This window comes from Mytilus galloprovincialis, chromosome 6 (genome assembly GCF_965363235.1).
Source record: "Mytilus galloprovincialis chromosome 6, xbMytGall1.hap1.1, whole genome shotgun sequence".
NCBI lineage: Eukaryota > Metazoa > Mollusca > Bivalvia > Mytilida > Mytilidae > Mytilus > Mytilus galloprovincialis.
In genome coordinates, this window is record NC_134843.1 from 53,379,775 (window position 1) to 53,394,926 (window position 15,152).

General features: G+C 33.8%; 1 long non-coding RNA gene across 1 annotated transcript; it reads right to left on the reverse strand.

Moving 5' to 3' along the window:
• Positions 1-2,656: 2,656 nt before the first annotated feature.
• On the reverse strand, positions 2,657-5,753 carry LOC143078188 (uncharacterized). The gene is made up of 3 exons (XR_012979096.1): positions 5,718-5,753; positions 3,888-3,946; positions 2,657-2,881 (listed from the first exon to the last, which is right to left on the reverse strand). It is a non-coding gene; the product is annotated as an uncharacterized LOC143078188 (long non-coding RNA).
• Positions 5,754-15,152: the final 9,399 nt, after the last annotated feature.

Sequence of the window (15,152 nt, forward strand, 5' to 3'; positions counted from 1 at the left end):
ATTTGATACATCGTTTCAAACATAGTTTTGTCTTACAACAACGGTGTTCCAAAATGTTTATCCTCTTGTTTGAATCAGAGTTGCATCTACCCAATCTAACTGATGGTATCTGCAATTGAAAGTCTTGTTAACTAAAGGCAACAGTAGTATACCGCTGTTCAAAACTCATAAATCCATGGACAAAAACAAAATCGGGGTAACAAACTAAAACCGAGGGAAACGCATTTAATATAAGAGGAGAACAACGACACAACACTAAAATGTAACACACACAGAAACGGACCAAGCATCAGACAAAATCCCACGAGAATAACAAATATAACATCAAAACCAAATACATGAATTTGGGATAGACAAGTACCGTGACACGTCTTATCGCAATGGGAAATTACACTCAAAAATAAGAGAAAACAAACGACGCAACGTTAAAATGTAACACACACAGAAACGAACAATAATATAACAATGGCCATATTCCTGACTTGGTACAGGACATTTTTAAAGCAAAAAATGGTGGGTTGAACCTGGTTTTGTGGCATGCCAAACCTTGCACTTTAATGGCAATGTTAAATATAACATTGAAATGACAACATAATATTACAGGACTACAATACAAATAAATAGGAGAACGTATTAAACAAAGAAACACATGATTAATGAATAACAAAAAAGCATCAGGTTTAAAATTCAATACGTCAAAAACGCGCCTCGTCCACACAAGACTCACCAGTGACGCCCAGATATAAAAGATCGAAAGCGAAAAAAAGTACAAAGTTGTACAGCACTGAAGATCAAAAGTTGAAAAAGGCTGTGTCAAATACGGCTATGTTTTTAACACCTCTCTCTCAGTTGTTCAACTCATGACTATATAGATAAGAAAGTTAGAAGCACAGCCTTATTATAAACAGTTGCTAATTTAGATGAAATAATCAGCCTTAATATTTTAAATGTTTTTGACGTTTTCATGATTTTCTAGCTAAAAAATTCATTGCAGATTGATTTTTTCTAAATAAAAAGATGTGACTAGATTAAAATTTATGTCATTTGAATTATAGAACTGATATAAGAATATCAAACTGTTATCAATAAATCCAAACAAAATGATATTTAAAAATGCTCTACACTAGTAGAAAGTAAAGTAACAAAAAGACCGAATTCCACGAAAATTAAAATGAAAAGTCATTTATCAAATGGCTAAAGCGAAAGCTCAAACACATTGAACGAATCGAAAACAACTGTCCTATTCTTTATGTAGTACAGGCATTTCCCTACGTAGAAAATTGTGGATTAAACATGGTTTTATACATTTTTTGTAGCTATCTAAACCTCTCACTTGTATGACAGTCGCATACAATTCCATGATAATTACAACTGTTACAATGTATGAGCAAAACAAAATAAACAGACATAAAAGATAAAAATGTCAAAAGTTATTCGGTTGTCAGTTGGAGGTTAACCATGATTTCTCCATATCTTTTTTCTACATGATTTAAACAAGTTGTTACAACATGCCCCAATACCGTTAATCGATTTTAAGATTGATTGATGTTTGTTTGCTTAACGTCCAGCGGCAAATATTTCATGCATTTTCAGGACGATCGATCGTCTGATTTTATCTGTCTACCGTTAATTATTCCGCCGTAAAATCTCATTTAACGCACTTATCTTATGCTTTGAGACGCTGCATTGCTTAAATCATGCAATCCATATGACCTTTACTATTTACATTCACAAAAATCATTTTGTCATCGTAAATGGACGGCGTAAAGCAGATAAAAGGGGCATTAGCTACAAGATAAAGAAAACAATAGATAAAATATTATAATTTTTTGTTCAATCAATTATGAAAGTGAAATGTTGATATAATAATTAGGTTTTAGCACCCAGTTTTGTTCAGTTTTGTCAACATAGGCAAAGACAAATCGCTAAAGAATTATTCACTTGCAAGTAAATAGTTCGACCTCTATAGAACCCCTTAGATAGAGACGGGTTACGCATGAACTAGGCGTGTTCAGCTGTTAAAAAGAAAATAATGTCAACATTGAAAGTGAAAAAAGGGCATACCATTTGGTAGACTAATTCGCTAATTCGATCTACAAAACTCATTCTTGTAGAGGTAAAAAGTATTATTATCATATGTTTTTAACCTATAATATGAAATCAAACAGATCTAGAAAAATTGCACGAGTTTGCTATTTATTTATATCTATGTTTATATTAATATCGGGTTTATGACCGTCGTCAGTCTTTGAAGGTCACCTTGATGGCTAATCAGATGGCGTCAAGACTGAAATATACACGAAGTGTAATACATATTATCGAGTTCGTGCATCTTATAGTGTTGAATTTAGACTTTTTATAATTTGGATTTACATTATAGTATGTTATAAATTAAATATGAGAATTTGAGTCAAACCTGTGAACATGAATTTGACAGCTAATGTCCCTTTAATTGTAAACCAAATATAAAAACAGGAGATATGTCACACTCGCAATTGGTCGTCCGGAAAACAAGCTTTTCATTCTATTTTGTATGTGTTGAATAGAATGTATGAATTTCTCCCCAAGGTAAACTTTTATAATATTCATAAAATTGTGATAAAGAACTACAAAACAAAGAATTCTGTCTGTGATAAAGAACTACAAAACAAAGAATTCTGTCTGTCAAGTTTTATTAGGTCTGTTATCACTAACACCAAAGGCGCAGCTCTACGTCAGCATTAGCCAAGACGACACGGCCCTTTACAGCAACATTTCCTGTTTCTACGGCATTTAGCATTCCGAGTACTACAACCGCGTACTCGACATACATTTCGACAAACGGCTTTGGATATGGCACAGCCATTCGAGGAGCGAAAACATTTGTCAGCCTCTACACAGCCTATAAATGTTAAAATATTAAATAAGCATACAATAAAATACATTATAAAAACAAAAAAACGTGGTATAATCGCCAATAAGACGAAATGACGTAAACGATTACAAGTTTAGGTTACCGTATGACATTCAACAATGAGCAAATCCCATATTGCATAGTATACATAATATAAAAGGCACCAAAAGTTTGCAATTATCCGTTGTATACTATGACTATACATAGGTATTTTTATTGTTTGTATCTAAACATAATTGATAACGTCGCTTCTAACGTTTATTTTTAGTGGTAGTTTGTGGTGGATAACACATCGTTTTGATGTACGTGCGCCTTTGAAACTATTGTACAGAATGGACCAGATTAAGATAAAAAAATTAAAGGAAATTAAATTCAAATTCCTTCTGCAATGATGCGTATACACATTACTTGGACTTGTATCTTTAGAACAAAATATCAGGAAAATGTGAGGTAAACGTTAGCAAAAAAATCAAGCTAAATTCAAAATCAAATAAAGAACAACTAAATGCTGGGTTTTTTTTTGTTTTTTTTTGGTGTTTTTCAGTCTTTTGTTTTTTGTTTTTTTTTTGTTGTGTTTTATGTACTGTTGTTTGTCTTTTGATCGTTTTTTTTTTTGGTTTTGTTCTGTCATGACACTGTAAGTTTGCTTTTGACTTATGAGTTTGAAAATCCCTTTGGTATCTTTTGCCTCTCTTTCATATTGAGGTTTTAGCAATTAACTATTTCAAACCTTAACATGGATGTGTTTTTACAATATTTACATTAAAAAAACAATAAAAATATGTTTGACTGAACTTAAAAACACCATGCGTTAAACTAATCATACAAGAAAGACTTTCGTACAAATGGAAAAAACTACATTTTCAGAGTGTTTGCACGAAATGGAAAAAAGTTCCCCTATTGTAGTTCTAATTATACTGACTATTGAGACCATCCGCAATGAAATACTTCAGACTAGTTAACAAAACCAAAACTATAAACATATGTATATTACCTGCAAAGCACAATGCGAGTAAAACTGCAAAAACAAATATTTTCATTTTTTTTTCTTTCCTGCAAATAAAAATGTGTAAACTCATAATAAAATGATAAAAGGCTTTTAAAATACAATTTGAATGATCGCGATTGATACATTCTTCGACTATTGCATGTGTACGAAGCTTTTCATATCACACACTAAAATTAATATTAGTCAAACATAACTAGGTTTGTTTGCAACGCTTTATAATTCGTGTCACCTTCTTTTCTCTATTTAATAATGTAAAATTTCTATTCAATGTGTTATCTTAGGCATTATCTAGTTGACAAATTGGGGAAGTTGTACACAAACTCAATTCAAATATCACTCTACATGAGCAACGGATGCCACAAGTGGAGCAAGATCTGCTTACCCTTCAGAGGCACCTGAGATTACCCAACATTTTGGTGGGGTTTGTGTTGATCAGTCTTTAGTTTTGTATATTGTGTATAATTGTGTGTTATTGTTTGTCTGTTTGTCTTTTTCTTTTTTTAGCCATAATAGTCTTTTAAGTTTATCTTCATCGTATGAGTTTGAATGTCACTCTGGTATCTCTTGCCTCTCTTTTACACAATAAAAACTGACAGAAATAGAAAATTACACAATTTTTTAATTTTCGTCACCTCAACCTAATACCAATTGATGTCTTCACAAAACTCAATGGTTTTTACAACATGATACAGAATTTATTCTTAAAGGTGCTTCTACTTACGAGCTTCATTAAAAACGTTTAAGAATTACGACAAACACATGCACATCGTTAAAATAGTTCGATACATATTTCTATTGGAATGCTAAAAAAAGCCGTTGGGAGACATTGACCAAATTCAGTATTTTATTGTTGTTCTAATACATGTTATGTCCAGTTGCAAATATTCAAATTATAGTCAGGACGAGAACGAATTCATACATAAAACGGCTTGTAATAGGGGTTCGACCGGGATAATAGATTGTAAATTTAGAGTGACACTGGAGAATAAGGGTATTACTGGTATGGGACAAACTTTAAGCTTTGGAACACGTTACGTACGGACCCCTTAATGAGTTTTGCAAGAGTTCCTTTCGTACAGAAAGAGCCTCTACACGAGGCATCGGAATTACCGTCCATATTCTTGCATGACGTGGCTGCATATTTATGCATAACGCTGAGCAAAACGGACCCCTAAATTTGCAAGGATTTTACTGCCAATGTGAAGAAGACAAAGAGATGACAATTTTTATATACCAGTATCCCTTCATCCTTTGAAATAGGCTCCATTCGATTTCTAATCAGCTAAGTGTTATCTTTGATGCCTTATCGTCGATTATTTTTTGACTTTTAACACCAGTTACATGCAATGTATCACTTTTGGCGAAGAAACAGATAACACTTACAGAACACTTGAGTCTGATCACAATTAAATCTTATTTGATTAAATATTTTTGTCAAATTGGGTCATACCTTACATTTTAATGTATATTCTAACTTATAACAAAATAACTTTAAATTACAGATTAATATGTAGTTTTTTTCAAATTTGTTTATCAAAAACGGTATGCATGACCTCAATTTAGACGAGCATTGGAAAATGAGGATGATGAAAGAAATTAACTTGTAGCGGGCCACCTTCGTCACCAAGGTGTCTTTAAAACGTTGTTGCAATGGTGCCTTACATACAGAGAGCGTTGTACACACACAGACGCCACTATTTAGCAGAGTTTTAACTGCCGATGGAGAGAAGCCCAGGAATAACCAGACTTCTATACCAAAGTCAAACCTTTCGATGGCGAATTGTGATCAAATGTTAATTTAATGTTTTTACTTACGTTTAACTTTCCTGATCTGTTTGTCTACATAAACAATAAGTAGCCATGCCTTTTTATACAGATACGTAATTATATGCAAACCTGTTACATTTAATTTATGATAATAATATAATGACCAAAGGTTATATTTCATCAATTACACCAAACAGTAACGTCACATTGACAGTTGACTTAAACAAGATTTGTTTTTACGCTGTGCATTGCAGTTTCAAACAAATACAAATAAATTACAGCAGCTGTTTTCTTTAAAATTTCATTCCGTTGTTATCTGTACTGAACGAGTATAATTAAAATTTCCTAAATCTTGTAAATGACTCCAGCATTTCGTTTTCAAAAATGATCATTGATCTAAACAGCAAATGCTTTGATTATAGGCTCGTGAACAGAAATCATGATCATAATAATACGACTTTTGAAATATCTATTAAAACTATTCAGCTTTAGAAATGTGTGAACATTGTTTAGTAATGAAAAAAAGTGAGACCAAACTCTTAGCTTTAGTTTTTTGTGTGAATTAAAGTCATTTATACATGACGATATGATTCTAAACCCACAATTGGAGGGAATGTGCCTGATTTTCATATGATCGAGACCTAATATTTCAACTAGTTTAATTGTTGTCTGAATCTGCCATGTCATTAACTGCTAGTCCTTTGTTTATTTATGTATGCTTGTCAGTTTGCTTAGTTTCTTTTGTTATCTATGCTGACAATTGACTCGGTCTTCTTTTAACCTAAGTGTTAATGTGCGTATTGATGTATGCTTGTTTTTCTACGTACATTGGCTAGAAGTACAGGAGAGGATTGAGATAACACAAAACATATTTAAACCCGCTTCATCTTTGCGCCTGTCGCAAGTCAAGAGCCCCTGGTCTTTGTTAGTTTTGTATGATTCTTAATTATAGTTTTTTTATAGTATGTTTTGGAGTTAAGTATGACGTTCATAATCCATGAACTAGAACACATTTTTCGTTTAGGGACCAGCTGAAGTATGCCTCTGGTTGCGGGACGTTCTCGCTGAGTTGAAGACCCATATGTGACCTTCGGCTGTCTTCTACTCTGGTCGTGTTGTTGTCTCTTTGACACATTCCCCATTTCCATTCTCATTTTTATTCATCGGAAATTGATGAGACTGTCATTAAAGTGAGAGGGTTAGCGCTATAGAACCAGGTTTAATCCACCATTTTCTACATTTAAAAATGCCTGTACCAAGTCAGGAATATGACATGTCTCGTCCATTCGTTTTTTATGCGTTTTGTTATTTGATTTTGCCATGTGATTATGGACTTTCCCAATTGATCTTTCTCTAGGTTCAGTATTTTTGTGATTTTACTTTTTTATGTTATATATATGTTTTACATATTTTTGTATGTTGAAATTATATCTATAAGTAGAAGAGAGCAATTATCATAGGTCATTGTACGACTTACCCATACCGCCATTATTATATATAGTATCTCGAAAAGGTAAATCAGTAAGAAAATACAGCGAGTTGAATGGATGAATAAGGACAGACGATAATGAAAACCAAACGAGAAATCAACATCCCATGACATTTTTTAATTGAAAATCTAACAACACCTTAGACTGGTATGGACGCAGCATCCACTGTTTGATTTTAAATGAAAAAACTAACAATGGAAATGGGGAATGTATCAAAGAGAAAAACCGTCCAAAGAGGAGAAAAAAGTCTAGGATCCAACACGGGGGTCTTAATAACAATAAGATCATATCGCAACCGGAGACAGGCTTTATCGTTCCCTTAAAAACAGTTAACACATAAATGAAGAAAAAAACCCCACACAAGACAAACACAGGCCAGACGTTCCTCACTTGGGAGAGGCGCCGCAAACTATGTTGACCACGACTCGGTAAATCATATTTTGTGAGATCACAATCACCCGTTATGCGTTATAAAGAAGCACGTGAACAAAAAATCCAAGGAAAACATTTAAAAGTCCCTAACGGAGAGACAAAATATAAAACTAAAACACATCAAGCAAGTAGATAACAACTGTCATATTCCTTATTTGGTAGAGGCATTTTCTTATTAGTATTTCTGTTTTATAATGCGGTTATCGCAAAATTTACATTTAAAACGATATATGTAGACAGTTGTTGTTGTGAAAATGTATCTATTGAGCATTCAACAGACGTATACATTCGTACAGTAATGACAATGATCAGAAGTAAATGATTTAAAGGCTTTATAGTTGAAGGCAATATATTGACCCAAAGTTGTTAATTTTTAGGCCAATCGGTCTCATTGACAATCATACCGCATCTTATTTTAATATGAATTAATATGAAATGTATGAAAATGTGAAAGGTTATCATTGTCAACAATAAACGAAAGCCAGGTATCATATTAAAAAAGTTTTAAAATACCTTCATTTTCAATTGAAATGCATACAAAGGATATAACAAAATATCAAAAAGTTATAAACTATTTGACAAAAGCATTCTCTTGTACAAGCACAACATTTGTTAGGTAAAACCATTTGTATGGAAACACAATAGTGTTATGCCTACCTTAACTGATAATGTTGAAAATGTAGATGTAGGCAGCATAAGCTAACTGTTATTCAAATCTAATAGATGGATAAAAATCATGAAGGTTACAACCAACACCCGGGGTAAAATCATGATCATGAACTTCAAATATACAAGTATTTGTTTCGCGAGACTCGCGTTTTATTATTTTTTTTTATATAAGACTGGAATTACACTTTTATCATAACATTTGAAAGACCAATGTGGTAACGCAGTTATAGATTTTTGTTCAAGGTTAGGGAGAATTATAACAGTTCAACAGTAACATCAACTGATCATATGCAACGAGATAAAGGTATCGCTTTTAGAATTTACAAGTGGAGAAATTTTTGAATTTAATTATATTGTCTTGTTAAAAACATCATATTGCTTGATTTCTTCAAAAACTATTCATTTTTCCCAATACGAAAACAAAGTACAGTAATATGAGTAAGGTTTTAATCGGTTTCAAGAGATTAGCTGAAATCAGCTTTATCGTACACTTTCAAAATTATTCTGACTGCACTGCTTTTATTATTTTTCTTGTTACAGTACATTGTACAGACATCTTTTATGTAAAAAATCTGGTTAAACCTGTGTTTTTTGCTAACTAAACAAATCCACATTTCATTTAAAGGAAAATTTTGAAAACAAGGGAAATAAAAAAATCCAAATAGATTGGATTTGCATAGTGTATTTCTAAACCGTGTCAATGTATCTTTGGTGCAATACCATTTGACCTTTTGCATATATTATTATGTTTATCAAAGTTAGTGTTGTTGTTTCTAAACTACTTTGGCTGCATCTGTCGCATTCCGTTACATATCTATAAATTTTCCTGTCGAAATTTTGCATTCATAATTTAACCATTTGACGCCATTAGGTAATGGTATGAATATATTTTTTAACATACTGGGTCAAAGCTTTTGACATTTAAAACATTCACTAGTGCATTTATGTTAATCAGTCGTGGAATTACTATTTCAAACTGAAAAAATATTTAACAGAAAAAAAAGATTAGCAAATCAATTTTTAACATGTTTAATGGAACTTAGCTTTCTGTTTCAAATTTATAAAAAAAAAAATAAAGCACCATTAATTCTTAGCGACTGTCAACAAGTGGAAATTTAGATAGCTATAAACATGAAAAAGTAAAGTTTAATTCATCATTTTCTACAGGAGGAAATAACAATACCAAGCTAGGAATAAGACAGCTGTCTTTCTTTGTTTACTGTGTTTGAGCTCTTGATTTGGACATTTGATAACTGACATTTCATTTTAAATTTTCGTTTGAGTTCTGTATTTTTGTTATTTTAATGTTTTCCAACAAAATACATGTATTAGATTTAAAACAATACTAAACATATAATAAGAAACACAAATAAAAGGGAGCAATCTGTCTGCAAATAGAAGGCACATTTGTTTGAACGCCTGATATTTATAACGTGTTGTGTTTATTTTGTACACCAATCGGTCGATATCTGCTAGTGGACCCTAAGATTATCATCCGCGTACTAGTCAGTACTTATATAATAACGTGATTTATAACAAACCTTTCTAAAATTGTCCATTTAAATATTTTGATCAATAAAAAAAAACTAAGGTTTCAACTCCCTTGTGCCTCGGTCACACATTCACGGATCACCTCGCCGGATCCACTACGGATTTAATTTCACGGATGATCCCAGAAATGCTGTGTTCGTAGTCTGCTACGGATCTGACACGGATGCACAACGGTATGACTACGAGTTTTGACGTTACTACCACGAATAATGAAGGAGTGGGTTAATTTAGGCGACATGAGTGATACGGTTTCTTACGGTAAGACACGGCATAAGACAGAAATTACACGGTTTAGTACGCAACGATACGTGTCGTGACGTATGTACTGCGGATAAACACGGTTCGTTACAGTTAAAATAAGGGTTAGTACAAACAATCACATTTCTATAGTTTACTTGTTATTCATCATTTCTATATGGCAGTTAGTCGTAGATTATTTTTCATTGTTGTTAAATAAATTTTGTATCTGTCTGTTTGTACTTTGTGGTGTTACTAGTATTCGTTATCCTCAGACGAACGACATGTAGCAGATCTTGAAACAAATTTGGGGACTATTCTTTCAAAGTTCTTACATGTAGTTGAAATTTTCGCACACAATTCAGGTATGAGGGACTCAAACTGGCCATGGATAGGGAAGTCAGTCCCTACTCCACCATCTTCTCTGCCTCCTGTCACCTCTACGTCTGTCATCAAGTATTTCGACCCTGTCCTGTAATTTTGTGCCATATCAATATCCTATTCTAGCCAATTAATTGCAAGCAACAGTTGTTGATTATTAATGATGGATAATCATTATGTATACCTCAACGTCAAGACACAGAATAAGTAGGACCCTATAAGTATGGAACATTTATAAATACAGAAGCCTTATGTGAGGTCGGGTCGGAGGGGTCCTGATCCCGAAATCCCGGTTTTAAAAATGAAATCCCGAGGTCTCGAATCTAAAGAAATTTAAATTCCGAGTCCCGAACTTCGAAAAGAGAATTCCCGGATCCCGAAAGGGTCAATTCCGAAATTCCGAGCTTAAAAACACCTGATCCCGACGTCCCAAAAAAAAGGACCCCTCTTATGTCAGTTTATCGTTGTTATACTGTGGATTTATCATTATTCGTCGGATTTCCATATGCGTCGGTTTCGTTGGTTTTGTGGGTATAGTTGAATCACGAATTTAAATGTTAAACGAAAAACAAATTACTATAAAATTGTATGCAGACTTTGGCAGACCTACGAAATCAAATATCCATCAAAATGCAAGGTTTTCGCAATCCACGAAAATAGGTACCGACGAACATAACAGATTCCACAGTATTCCGTGTTGTGACGTTAACCGTAATAGACTTTCAGAACCCTGGCTGATACCTAGCTATCCGTATTTGAACGTAATGCAATCGTGCCGTTCCGTGACACACTCGTAAGAAATCGTATTGAAACTAATCAATACGTGGTGTAACCGTACTAGTACGTAGTTCTCCGAAACTAGCCGTACAAATCATTCTAGTATACGAATTAGAACGGACTAAAACGGATCAGTACGGTCTTATACGGCTTAGGAAGGAGTTGCTACGGTCGTCTGATCCGTGGTCAAATTTTGAACATGTTCAAAAATTGTCAAGGATATACAAGTACTACTATGTCAAATCCGTGAATGTGTGACTTAGGCATTAGGAAAGTTGACCGTTAGATGGATTTAAATATTTTCAGGTCAATTTGTCTTTTCATGTTTCGGTTTTACTTATCCTTGACTTTCACATGTTCGGTTCTGAATAGTCTATATTATAAATAGTCAGATATTTATAACGTGTTTTCATTTTGTACTGATGATTCGTTGGAGTTCAGTATTTTATGTTATACTTTATTGTCGCTTGAGCAGCACTACGAATGTCATATGTGTAGCACAATCTGCTTACCCTTCTGAACCACCCGATTTCCCCAAAGTCTTTGCTGGGGTTCGTCTTGCTCAGACTATTTAGTTTTCAATGTTGCCTCAGACGCATGCAATTTATAACGTGATTTCATTTTGTACTGATGATTACCCCTTATATGATTTGATTTGATTTTTGGTGTTTTAATGCCACTTTTATAAGACGTGTCACGGTACTTGTCTATCCCAAATTCATGTATTTGGTTTTGATGTAATATTTGTTATTCTCGTGGGATTCTGTCTGATGCTTGGTCCGTATCTGTGTGTGTTACATTGTAATGTTGTGTCGTTGTTCTCCTCTTATATTTAATGCGTTTCCCTCAGTTTTAATTTGTTACCCCGATTTTGTTTTTTGTTCATGGAGTTTGAACAGCGGTATACTACTGTTGCCTTTATTAAGCACTATATTTAGGCAATTTTGGGGCGGCCAGTTTTTATTGGGGGATTAGGCTGGCTTGCCCGGAGAAAATCACCGACCTTCGATAGGAAAACGGACAATCCTAGTCAATTAAGATTAAGTCGAGTGCACCCATACGAGCGGGGGTCGAACTCACAACCTCAGTGTTAACTGGCTAGTGATTACAGTAATTACTTCGACCACTCGGCCACCGAGGCCCCCCGTTATTGGATCTAGACTGAACACAGTATAATAATAAATAGAAAGTGCTGACACAAGTACGGTAATTTTAGGCATCCGACTTGAGACTTGGGGGGAGTTGATAGAAATGGGAATATATGGTATGAGTAAAAAGAAACCAACTCTCAATCCAACTGTTCCTTTATTCATATGAGTCTTACTTCATACAGGATTATCATTGTAAGAAAGAAAAAAAGTAAGCAGTATCATTTACCTTTAATTTGGTGAATACGTTGATCACATCCATCCAATCAAACTTGAGATATACGATACATAACAGATACGGTAAAGATTGACTCACATCCTGACTGACATCTAAAAGTTGACAATGAGGGTCAGTTAAAATCATAACTTTACAAAAAACGCGATGGTTTCAGATTCCCAATTGTGAACTCAAGTTCTTTGCAGCAACATTTCAGCAGCGCCGGCATACGGAAAATATCTTTCCCAGTTGATACAATATGTCAGGACTTTTATCTTCTATTGTGATTTACCTGAATATGGGTTGCTACTCACACAAAGCTATTAAAACAAGAGTTCGAAGTGGGGAAGTTGATGTATTCACGAGTTGGTTGACTGTTATTGAATATCCGTTTCACATAAATTAGCGGATATCTTCAAAATGTCGTGACTGAAGTGCCGTTCCTTGTTCCCAAATCTGATATACCGATTTCTCCTTATAACTTATTACAATACAACTGAGAGGTTAACATGCAGCTAGCTACACAATCAAGTTTAATAATCATCCTTTTGTACATATCATGGATGTGTTTGAGCTTTTCATTTTGTGCTTTTTGATAAGGGTCATTTCGATTTTAATTTTCGTTGGAGTTCAGTATTTTTGTGTTATACTTGATTGTCACATGAGTAGCACTACGGATGTCATATGTGTAGCAGGATCTGCTTACCCTTCTGAACCACCTGATATCCCCAAAATTTTTGCCGGAACTCGTCTTGCTCAGACTATTTAGTTTTCTATGTTGTCTTTTGTGGGGTTCGTCTTGCTCAGACTATATAGTTTTCTTTGTTGTCAATGGTTGTGTTTTTTGTACTATTGTTTTTCTGTTGGTTTCTTTCATGTTTTTTTCTTCATTTTAAGTCATAATTTATTTTTCACCAATGAGTATGATTGTCCCTCTGGTATGTTTCGCCTCTCTTTCTGAGAAATAAATGTTTATAATTTCTAAATCAGTTATTTTTATTTTATTTACATCTTGGTTCTTTTTTGTTTGTTCTTTTTTCGATATAAAGATTCATGGGTTCTTGGCAGAGTATGCATGGGTACCCAAACTCCTTTATAGAGCTACATGTATGGTAAATTAAAACAGAAGATGTGGTATGATTGACAATGAGACAACTATCCACAAAAGACTAAAATGACACAGACATAAACAACTATAGGTCACCGTACGGCCTTCAACAATGAGAAAAACCCATACCGCATAGTCAGCTATGATAGGCCCCGATAAGACAATGTAAAACAGTTCAAGAGGAGAAAACTAACGGCCTTATTTATGTAAAAAAATGAACGAAAAACAAATATTTAACACATAATCAAACGACAACCACTGAATTACAGGCTCCTGACTTGGGACAGGCACATACATAAATATTGTGGCGGGGTTAAACATGTTAGCGGGATCCCAACCCTCCCCCTAACCTAGGACAGTAGTATAACAGTAAAACGTAAGAACGAACTATAAAAATCAGTTGAAAAAGGCTTAACTCATCAGATGGACAAAAATACAAGTAGACGTGGCCGGGTACTTATACATCCCGACACAAAAAACACAATGAACAGATCTGAGAGTACTCGCAGTTATCTGCCAGGTAGTTCAAAGCCACTAACAACTAATGAAAAAAATCATACATCTAAGACTAAACTATCAATCCTTACACATCCAACATCCAATGGATTTAGTGTAAAGACGTCATAGACAGCCAGAGAAAAACATGACCTTGTGCACTGCCAAGTTCCAGGTATCGACAGATTGTAGATCCATGCATATGTATATGTATATAACATACTAAAATATTTAGTTAGCTTTTAATTTACCGATAATAAAATCAATATTTATACCAATAAAAACAATATTCAATGATCTTATTACAGTGTTGAATAGGTAACCTTTTAGAATAAGTTTATTTAAAGGAGCGACAAGTTTACATGCATCATTTCTAAATTTCCGGGCACGGTTAACAACATTTCCGTAAAAATAAGGATGTGCTATCCTGTTTGAAATAAGTTTTCTACAGGTACAACCAAACTTCAAAACCAAATCTTTATATCTATGGAAAAAATTAGTAAAGGTTTTAAGTAATTTATGGTAACGATATCCCTGGTTTAATAATTTACCAGTAATACATAGGTTTCGTTCGTTAAAATCAAAAACGTCACAACAGTTACGGGCATAGCGAACAAGTTGTTAAATATAAACACCGTAAGATGGTGCCAAAGGAACATCACCATCTAAAAATGGAAAATTAACAATAGGGAACGAAAACTCGTCTCTCTTGACGTAAATTTTAGTGTGGAGTTTCCCGTTTAAAACCGAAATATCTAAATCCAGGAAAGGACAGTTATTACTAAATAAATTTTATTTATTTGAAGTAAGTTCCATGGGGTAAATTATTGAGAAGATTCTTGATTATTTAACGAACAAATATCATCAAGATAACGATAAGTGTTGTTGAATTTATCAATTAAATGCAATTTCGACGGGTCTTTACCGAGTTTAATCATAAACTGTGATTCGTAACAGTACAAAAACAAGTCTGCTAGT